General features: G+C 35.7%; 1 pseudogene; it reads right to left on the reverse strand.

Moving 5' to 3' along the window:
• LOC138169925 (RIMS-binding protein 3A-like) overlaps positions 1-6,396 on the reverse strand; it is a 144,748-nt pseudogene extending 138,352 nt beyond the window's left edge.
• Between the last annotated feature and the right edge of the window lie 5,071 nt (positions 6,397-11,467).

Below are 11,467 nucleotides of genomic sequence, written 5' to 3' on the forward strand. Positions count from 1 at the left end.
TCCCAATAGAGTAAAAAACAAAATGGAAAAGGGCCTATTACAGTAGCTCTTTTATGGGGGCAGAAAATGGAAGTAGAGAGGATTCCCATCAATTTGGGGAATGGTTGAACAAGCTGTGGTATGTGATTATGATGGAATACTACAAAATAATATGTAAATATAAAATAAAATGGAGCACTATAAAAATGATGAATAGGATGCTCTCAGTAAAACCTGGAAAGACTTTCATGGGCTGATGCAAAGTCATATGTACTGTGTACCAAGTAACAGCAATATTTTAAGATGATCAGCTATGAATGATTTAGCTGTTCTCAGCAATACAATGATCCAAGTCATCTCTGAAGCATTTATGATGAAAAATTCTATCCATTACCAGAAAAAGAACTGATGGTGTCTGAATGTAGCTGATTTTTCTTGAGATTTTTGGTGCTTTTTTTTGTCTATGTGTTCTTCCACAACATGATTATTATAGAAATGTTTTGCATGACTACACATGTATAACCTAAAATAAATTGTTTACCTTCTCAAGGAGAGGTGATGGGTGGAGGGAGAAAGAAAATTTGGGACTCAAAGTTTTAAAATGAATATTAAAATTGTTCTACATGTTACTAGGAAAAATAAAAACTAAATATAGATAATTTTATTTTAAAAAGTTATACAAAGTTGTATAGCCCTTTCTACATAATTCCAGATTTTTCTCCAGAATAGTTGAACCAGTTCAATGATCCACCAAGGGTTTTTCCTCGTCACCTGTAGCATTTGTTATTTTTGATAGGTATGTGGTAGTAAGATAGAGTTGTTTTAATTTGCCTTTCTCTAATCAATGGTTCATAAGAATATTAATAGTTTTGTCTTATTATGTTTAGAGCCTTTTCTTCCCTGGATCTGTGGTAGCTTTTTATGCTCAAGTTGTTTTGTTTTGTTTTTTGCTCCTTTCTCCAGTCTATTTCTTCACTTTGAGCTTTATAGGTAAGATGGCCTCTCACCACCTGGGCATGAGGAGGCAATGCCCCAAGCTTCAGGCTTTTTTTTTGTGCTACTGATTTTAGGGCTAGTTCTGTGATTTTGTAAATTTTTGGTGCTTCCAAAGTGGTATGACCTGGTTATAGATGTTTTTACTGGTCTACTGGTCTATCCACAAAGGGCATTTATACACGCAGGGGCCCTATTCCCCTTCAGTCATAAGTATACATGCTCCTCTTTTTCTGGTACTATGACCAGCTCCCCTGCTCTCCTGCATTTGCAAGTACTAGTACTCTTCTCTGCCCGGGAACTGCAACCCATAATTTCTCATGGGCAATTGAGTTCCCAGTCAGACCCAGATGTACCCAATGCCAGTAGTGGTCCCCTGTAATAACCTTCAGACCAGTTGCCTGACCTCAATAACATCTCTGGTTAGAAAACTTCTGAAGCTGCTTCTGCTGCTTTATCCCACTCTGCACCTGCACCCACCCCAGTGTTACAACCCTCTCCTCTCAACCTCACAATTGTCTTGGTCTGGATAAATGGTTTATTTTTTTGCCTTTTGGAGGGCAATTGGGGTTAAGTGACTTGCCCAAGTTCACAAGCTTGTGTTAAATGTCTGAGGCCAGATTTGAACTCAGGTCCTCCTGACTCCAGGGCCGGTGCTCTATTCACTGTGGCACCTAGACAACCCTGGATAAATGTCTTTCTCTCTGTCTCTGACCTTTAGTTTGGCTCTGTTGCTCCAAAGTTTTATTTGAGGCATTATTTTAAAGTTGTATTGAGGGAAATATTGAAAGAATTTATTTGCATCCCACCAGTATTATGCCATTTTAACCAAAATTCCTTTAAAAATCTTTTTATAAAGTTTATCATAAAATAAATTAAAAACATGTTTATAGCAGAATAACCATTTGATTTTTGGTGCAATCAAACATTGTATTTGTTTTTCTTCTGCCAAAGTATAGAAGGTATGATTTCACTTCCAGAAGTGAGCTGTCATTTCATCCACTGCAAAAGAAGGTTTCCTCAAAATGCTAATGTCTTTTTGAGATCTCAATTTAAAGCTTGCCATTCACTAAATTTAATGTATAGCATTTCCTGGGGACAGCAAATCATATAATGCAGTAAATTCATAAAGACATAAAATCTATTACATTATTCATTTCTTTTCAGGGATCTTACTTTTGAGATTTTACCACCCTCTGACTTCTGTTCTATATGGTAAATATAAATATAGGTATAACACTCATTAGCAAGTGTTGATAGGAATTATTCATATATAAAATTCCCTTCATATTAATATACAAACACATTAAACTCAATTCACAGACTACATATCAAGGAAAACTGAGTCTTTAGCATAAAACCACAAAAAGGTATTTTAAAACCTACTTTGTTTTTAAACATAACATTTTATAGGTGGAAGAATATTGTTTTTTCATGTTAAAGATGATATTCAGTGATCTATTTCACTTTAGATCTATAAAAAATAAACATACATAGCTGTAATGGTTAGATCACTGGGTTATATTTTTTTTCCAAGCCCAGGTCAATATAACTTGAAGAGAAATATAAGGATTCCAGTTCTATCAACATTACTTAATTTCTTGTAGCTAAACTTAAGTGATTTTGTGTTTACTGCATCAGAAAGGGCAATGGTCAGCAGCAGTCAGTCAATAAATATTTATTAAGCATTCAAGTGTCAGGTACACTGCAAAGAGATGAGGATTTATGTGAGTTTAAATCATTAATGAATGCCAAATGTTTGGGAACCCAGACACCAGGTATCTACACCCAATTCCTTAATTAAATGCCTTACTTCACATCTCTAAGCTAAACTTTCTATGATTCAAAGTCTCTATCCATTAAATGGGTTTATGAACTTCACTACATACTTAATTGAATTATTTGAAGTATCTAATAAAGTAAGGAATAATATCTTCTGAATATATAAGGAAGTCTTACAGATAATATTCATTTAAAAGGAGAGGAAATAATGCAATTATTAATTTAAAAACAAAGACATCAACTTTGCTTTATGTGGGCAATATAAACTGGGGACTAGGAATGAAGCAATGAGACTTCTAGTTAACTTGCTCTTAAATAAAAATAAGAGAAAAATATCACCATAAGCAGTAATAATAGCTGATATATAGCAGCATTTAAAGGAACCAATCAAGAGATATTTATTAAGGTCCTACTGTGTGCAATGCACTGCATTAGGTACTAGGTTAAAAAAAAGATAATGAAATAATCCCTAACTTCAGAGAGCTTGAATTGCATCAAAGGTGATAGTATATACTTATTTAATAAGTACATACAATACATGTAAAATAAAAGGGAATTCTAGGAAAGGTGATGCCTAGTAGCTAAGAGATCAAACCTTCCTGGAGGATGTAATATTTCAAATTGTATTCAACTTACTGATTTCACACGGCTTGTTCCTGCATTCTACCTTAGGTACTCACAGGTGAGGTCATACACTTGATCTTGCCATAACCCATAAATGCTCCATTTCCATGTTCATCAACTGTAAAATTGCAATGTATCATTCCACATCTCCCTTTGCATTTCAAACCCAAACCCTGTCCTTTATCTTCCCCATGGTCTCCAATGTGTCAACCCCTGGTTATTTTCCATGTCATTATTCCTTTACTTGTTATGCTCTCCTCCATGGTGACCCCCAGTAAGCTATTTCCACTACAGTGTCATCTTCTATTGAATGCCTTGCCCTTTCCCTACTCAGAATGAAATAGCTTTGCCAAACCTCAGTCCAGGATTGCTACTACCATCTGCTATCTTAGCTACCACTCATTCTGCCTAATGAAACTAGAGAAAAATGTGAAATTGTACTCATTTGAATCCCTACAAATTTTGGTTCCATAATATCTATTGAATATTCACTGTAACAAAGCAATCCATTATAACTCCTTAATTTACTCACTTACTACTAAACACAGCAGATTTTACAAACTTCGTCATTTTTCTTCAAACCTCCCTTAACTCCCCCTCCACTGGACTTCTAAGCTGAGAATCTCTCCTTGTAATTGACTGAAAAAAAATTAAGCTATTCCTTGAGAGCATCTGCTTCTCCACTCTTCCTCAATTCATATCTGCCAGAGCTATTTTCCCACTATCAAAATGTTCACCTCTCTTTCATATAATACAATTGCTCTTCTCTTTGCCAAGCAAATACTTCTACATTCAGAAGCGATCTGTCACATTCTTTGGTAGGTCTATCCCAATCCTATCATTTTCACTTTCTCACTTACCTTCAATCTCCTTTCCTATTGCCTGTTACTTATTGCCTATAAACAGGTCAATGGGTGCTTTATCAATTAAAAAAAAATACCCTTGCATGTATTTAGAGCTATTACTACAGGGGTATCCTCCCTTTTATGGCAAAAACAACTTGTATATCAACAAAAGGTCATTTCATTTAATGTCATCTCACTTTTCTTTCTTCTTTACCTTCTTTTGTTTTGCTTTTTGGAAGGGAGAAGGCAGGGTAATTGGGGTTAAGTGACATGCCCAAGGTCACACGACTAGTAAGGGTTAAGTGTCTGAGGCTGGATTCGAACTCCAGGGCTGGTGCTCTGTTTACTGCACCACGTAGCCACCCCTCATCGTTACCTTCTGATTTTCAATCTCGTCATCCAACTGAAATATCTCACTAAAATTGCTAAAGAGCTGTTAGTTATTCACTATAATTTCTTCAGTCCTAATCATTCTTGAACTCTCTGATGCCTTTGACACTCTCAACACTCTTCACATTTCAATGATCTCGTTTCTAAGTTTTCATGACAGGACAATTTCCTGAAACTTCCCATATTGATTTGACTTTTCCTCAGTCTCCTTTGCTAATTTATTCTAAGGTGAGTATCCCAAAATACTGTGTCCTGGGCCTTATTCTCATCTTCTCCTGTAACATTTCTCTTCATTATCTCATTAGTTACCATAGTTTCAACTATCATCTCCATAATGGTAATTCTCAAATCTCCCAATCCAACCCTATCCTTTCTGCTAATGTTGTCTCACATAGGTAATTTCTCTTCTTTATCTTGAACTCTAGACCCTGTAGACTTCATAACCTCAGCATGTCCTGCAATGTACCCATTATCTTTTTCCCTTAATCTTTACTTTTCCCTACTTTCATATTACTCTTACTTATCATTCTCTAGATAAGTTAGGTTCACAAACTATTTGTCATCCTTTCCTCCTTATTCTCTTTCACTTACACTCAAAATGTGAGTTCCAATTCCTTTTTTTTCTTTAACTGCACTTGAAACCTTTGACAAAGGTAAGCAATATTATGTAAAATATACATGCAAAGACATACAAGACATGTTTTCACATTAGCAATGTCTTCATCTTCATATGACTATCTGTCTTTTATTGTGTTGTTCCCTGTTTCTCTCTCTCTCTCCCTTTTTCTGTCTCTCTTTCTCTCTCCTCCACTGTCACTGTTCAAAAATTTGTTTTACTTCAGGCCACTGCCTCTCTTTAACTTCCTCTCTCTTTTCACCCTCAGCCTTCAATGCTTCAAAGGTGGTGTGATCCAGGAAGTGGTATGGTGATTGGTCTTCTGGTCAGCCCTATGATTTTTACCCAAAAAAGATCTCTGCTCTCTTGAAGCCACAATCACTCCTCTTAGACCTGGAATTGTGTCCAGATTCCTTATTCCTTTGGGACTGCAAGTGTTTCTCTCCACATTGTCATTGAGATCCCAAGCTTGGCCATGAATAATGGTATTACCAAACAATTCCAGTCTTGTGCCCAGTTCTAGCATAATAGTCTACTCTATTCCCTCTCTGAACATTTGTCAAATATCCTTACTATGTCTGGGCTAACAGCTTCTGAAGCTGCTACATCAAAATCCACAGCTAGTGTTGCTGCTATTACAGCCCAGGTCCCACTAAAGTATTTGATGTTTTGAATTGTGTTGGCTTAGAAAAAAAATTGTCATCCAGATCTTTCATTGTTTATGCTGTTCCAGAAACTGATTTAAGGTAGTATTTTAAAGTTGTTTTAGGTAAATGTTGGGAGAACTTGGCTGTGGTGTTTCATCTACTCTACTATGCTGGCTCCTGAATTTACTCTGCTAAAAACACTAGTTTGCATTGCCACCACATGCTTGTGCTACTGCTATAGGATACTAGTTGGTTTAGTTACTGTGTCAAGTCTCTCTCCACTTCAGTCAATCTTCCCCTTAGCTGCCAATGTGATTTTCCTAATGCTCAGATTCGACCATGTCACTCCAACTCAAACAACTGAATTAGTAGCATATCGCCTCAAGAATTAAATATCAAATCATCTCTTTGACACTTAAAACCCTCTAGAACACTTACCATCTGCCTTTTCAGTTTGCTTACAATGCATTTGCTTTCCTGATCCTTCCACAAAACCAAAATTCCGTGAAACTGATGACATCGATATTCCTCACATTAAATGCTAGAAGCAGAATGTTCAATAACATCAATGAATTTAGCCCCTGGATAAGAACTCATTAATCACACACACACACACACACACACACACACACACACACACATCTGAGAGAACTGGAGGATAGTCTGATAGAAATTGAGTGTAGACCAACATCTCAATTCATATACCCAAATAAGATCTAAATACTTGTATAAATGAGAGATAAAGTGGTACATCACAAACAACATAAATGAGTAAAGAACTTACCATTCAGAAGGATGGATAAGGGAAGAGTCCACAGCCTAATAAGGGGTAGAGAGGATCACAGAAGAGAAAATGGACAATTTTTATTGCAGAAAAATATTTTTTCCACAATGGTGACAACTTCCAGAGGAATTTTCTCTGTTTAAAGTCTAATTTCTAAGATACATAAAATTGTAATTTAGATGTATAAGAATAGGAGTCACTTCCCATTTGATAAATAGTAAAATGATATGACAGCAAGCTCTCAAGGAAAGAAATCAAAGTTATTTATAGTGATATTAAAAATGTTCCAAATCATAAAGAAATTAATAATAATTTCTAAGGTTTTAGTTCTTACCCTTTAAATTAGCAAAGCTTACACACACATGCATACACACACATATACAGACACATACAGTGTTGTAGGGACTGCAGTTAATAGGCACATTAATATACTGATAGTGGAGCTCAATTGATAGAGTACCAGTCTTGGAATCAGGAAGATGGTCTTCTGAGTTCAAATCAAGACTCAGGCACTAGTTCTCTAGCCCTAAGCAAGTCACTTAACTCTGTTTACCTCAGTTTTGTCATCTGTAAAATGAACTGGAGAAGGAAATTGTAAAGCATTTTAGTGTCTCTGTGTAATAGTAATGTAATTTGATCCCTTTGTATTGGCAAAGCTAACAGTTACTTAGCACCTAGTATGAAATTAATTAGATCAAGCCTTTGTTAAGAAACAAAAGTTATGAACCCCTGTGGCTGATGTGACAGGAAATTGCTGATGTAACAGGAAGGGGCAGAATAAGGAGGAGTCAATAGTTTCATAAGGAGATTCCCTACCTGGAATTTCAGATTTTCTTAGACCCAGGTTCTGGATGCTGAGGAAGAGAGGCCCAGGCTGAAGAGAATGAATTTTATTTTGAGAAGCTATATGAAGTGATTTTGATTCTGGGAACCAGCTGAAACTTCTGCTGATGACTTCTGAGAGCCAGCCACAGCTGCTGAGGAGCTGCCAGAGGAAGCATGACTATGTTGTCAGTATTTTGTTTGTGGCTTTGTCAAGCCTTGACTTCCCAGGAAAGGATTTAATGTGGACTGGACAATGTGGGCTTCAGTATAGAACAGGAACTGCGCAGAGATCTAGACAAGGAACAGGGAGCTGTCTGCATTTGAACCCATGTGACAGTTTGATGAATCCTGGGAGGAGCTGGGACCATGGAAAAGGATCCAAGGAAGCTGAAAGTCTGTCTTAAGTCAAGATGGAAATATCTCTCTGTGAATACTGACCAGTGACTGATAAAATTGTCTGAGTAGTGACTGACCCTGATGTGAGGTTTTGCTTTGGGACTCACTTTGTGAAGAGTTGTATGACTTGGCCAGAGGAGACTCTGGGCAGCTGTTTAGTCCTCTTGCTTTGAAAACCCAGGTGTTGGTGCTTCCCTCTCTGGTAATTAACTAGGTATGGATGTAATGGTCAGATACCTAGAAGCCCTGTCTGCTGAATTGTGTTATTTTCTGTTGAGTAGTAGCTGATGGAATTGTAATGTATTTGTGATTGAACTTTGTTATTGAATTAAGGACTCTGTGATTGACTAAATGAATGTACTATCCAGGGGTGGAGTACTTTAACTTTTGTATTATGTGTCCCTTAAGGAGGCAAGCCTCCTCAATGATTATTGAATGATTGAGTTACTAAATGATTTATACTTTGTTGAAAATTCTTGTGACAACTTTGGTGAAAAATATGTGGCCATTTTAGTGATAAGTAATTGTGAAAGCTGTATTTTGTTTTTCTGTGATAAATCATTACATTGTGAATGATGTACCTTGAATTTCTATGAATGTTTTTCTCTGATTTGCTAATGAATAAATAGAGAGTTCATTATACTATCTAATAAGAACTTTGAAAGCTGTTCACAGCAGCATTCTTCTGGAAAGCTGCTCTTGCATGGCTTTACACCCTATCAACCAAAACATGTAATGATGAATCAGTTATAAAAATGACCAAACAAAACAAGAAATGGTGTTATGAATTGCTCCAGAAAACCTGGAAAGAAATTTGGAATGCAAAAGTGCATCTAAGCTTAACATGATGTCTGTTTTCCATTAGGTACAGAATTACCACATGATATCATAAAAATTATCTAATTAGACTAAAGTTTGGATATTATTAATTAAATTTTGACAACTTCTTAAAATTTGTACCCTCATTCCCAGTCCAGAGAATCTTTAAGTTAAGCTCGATCTACACAGATGATATGAAATAGAAAGATCTGATGAAGAAAAATCTCTTGACTGAATTATAAGAAGTATTTTTTGGTTTAAATTATTCTCAATTGTTACAGTTCTTCACTTCATTTTTCTTGGGTTAACATAACTTTTGCCTTTTTACAATGATGTGTTAATGTCATCATTTGGGGGGACTCTCAGTGAAAATCTCCCTCTACAAATGCAGAATATCTGCAACATAGAATCTTAGAAAGCAGTTTGGAGTACTGTGAGATTAAAAGGCTTCTCTAAGATCATGCAGCCAGTAGGTAGGACATAATGGAGAGACAGCTGCCCTCTGATTCTGGGTCCAGTACTCTTTCAATTCCTTCCTTTTCTATCAACTCCATGTTGTTACAATTTCCTCAGCTATATATTTGTTAGGCAAATCAGCAGAGTATTTATAACAGGCTTTAGAAAAAATTGTAAAATAGTGCTATTTCTGTTCATTGAAACTCAAAGCCAAAAAAACCTGAATTACAAAAAAAAAACATCTGAAAGCCTTAACTCTATCTGGATTGAAAATAAGTCCACTGTTGACTGGTTGTACTCACATTTATCCTGAAAACAAAACAGAAAAAAAACCTCAAGAACAGTAATATAGATAGATAGATAGATAATGTATGTATAGTTATAATTATTTAAATAGTTATAAAGTAAGCACTTTTTAAGAAATGTGCCACTTTTTTGAGAATGTAGAATATGTTTCTCTTTGACTTTGAGCTTGATGTAAATCACAAAGTAGCATTTTTATGTTAAGTAATTACTAGGATAAGGGACATGCTTTTTGCTTTGTTGAGAACTTAATTTTTGATGGGATTCTCAGGGTTTATTGTTGAAAATATGACTTGTCAAGTTAAGTTCCATTAACTAATGATTGTTCATTTAACTGGAAAAAAAATGTTCTCTGCTATTTTCATTTTCCTTGCCTACTTTCTTCATCAGTGAACACTGGTTTTAGTGATATGAATTTTATAGCATAAGAGGCCATGCAAGTCACAGAAACAGGAGTCTTGATGTTTTCTTTTTTAAGGTCTTTCTTTCTTTTTTTTTTTTAAAGAAATCGGAGTTAAGTAACTTGCTCAAGGTTACACAGCCAGGTGTTTCTTGGTGGGTGCTAAGTGTCTGAGCCCGGGATGCTATCTGCGGGCCATCCCATCACTGGAGCCGGTGCTCTTACTCGCTGTGCTACCTGGCCACCCCTAATGGTCTTTCTAAACCCAGAACATACTTCTTGAAAAGGGGTATAGAATTTCAAGTTCAAAATTTAAAACTCAGGTTTTATAAGACAACTATTTAACAAGAAATCAATGAGGGGCAGCCAGGTGGTGCAGTGAGTAAGAGCACCAGTCCCAGAGTCGGGAGACCTGGGATTGAATCCAGGCTCACATACTTAGCACCACACCCAGAAATAACTGGCCATGTAAACTTGAGCAAGTTACTTACCCCCAATAGATTTGAAAAGAATCAATGAGCCCCAAAGATTTTTTTTTCATTTTGCATCTTCACATTTAACTCCTTTTTATACCCAGACTCTATCTTGGATATACATATCATAAATCTGACTGTCTACTTTACTTTTCCAGGTTTTTGTTGTTCCTCATGAGTTTTAGTCAAATTAATAAACTGAATTACAATTTTATAATCCCCCAAATAAGTATATAATATGCATGAAAAGGTATTAAGCTTCCAATCAAGGGACAGTGCGTCTGATCCATGTTGACCCTTTTGCAAATTAATGAAACCTTATTTTATCATGCTATCCTAAAATCAAGCCTGTTTGAAATTTTAGCTGTTATGTATCCATTGTCAAGGAAAAAATACACATAAAATTATCAGGACAGAAGGGAATTTAAAAGTCATCTAGCATTACCCACTGCTTATGGGAAAAATCATCTCTATATTATTTCTGAATTGCAACTTTTTTAAATGTTTCCATTGACAGATAGTAAGCTATACCATCACACATCATTTTAAAAACTGCTTATGGTAAGTGTTTTGAATATTTATTTGTGATTCAAGTCCACAACAACTTTCAGTTTAAGGGAACATAATAGTCTTATTATTATATAAATGTTTAAAAATAACTTGTTAATAATCAAATGTTACATTTACTATATACTATTACTTTATACTGATAAGTATAGAGCTGGTCAGGTAATGATAGCTTTGACTTGATAGCAAAAGGATTCATGATATTATGTTTGAGTAAAACAAGAGCTCTTCATTATAAAATATGAGTCATGTCTCTCACTTTTGAGAATGTGAGTTGGAATCCTGGCCCTATATATAAATATCTATATAGTCTTTGGAAATTTGCTTAGTTTTATTAGGTGTTATTACCTTAGTCATTTTTTTCAGACATAGAGTAGTATTTCAGAAAAGATAAGTTGGGGGGGGGTGGTTAGGTAGTGCAGTGAATAGAGCACCGGCCCTGGAGTCAGGAGGACCTGAGTTCAAATCCAGCCTTAGACACTTAACACTTACCAGCCATGTGAAATTGAGCAAGTCACTTAACTGCAATTGCCCTCCCTTCTCCCTCCAAAAGAAAAAGCAAAAAAAA

This window comes from Petaurus breviceps, unplaced genomic scaffold (assembly GCF_028583685.1).
Source record: "Petaurus breviceps papuanus isolate PSGF00001 unplaced genomic scaffold, PetGlider_PUasm1.0 38, whole genome shotgun sequence".
Classification (NCBI taxonomy): Eukaryota; Metazoa; Chordata; class Mammalia; order Diprotodontia; family Petauridae; genus Petaurus; species Petaurus breviceps.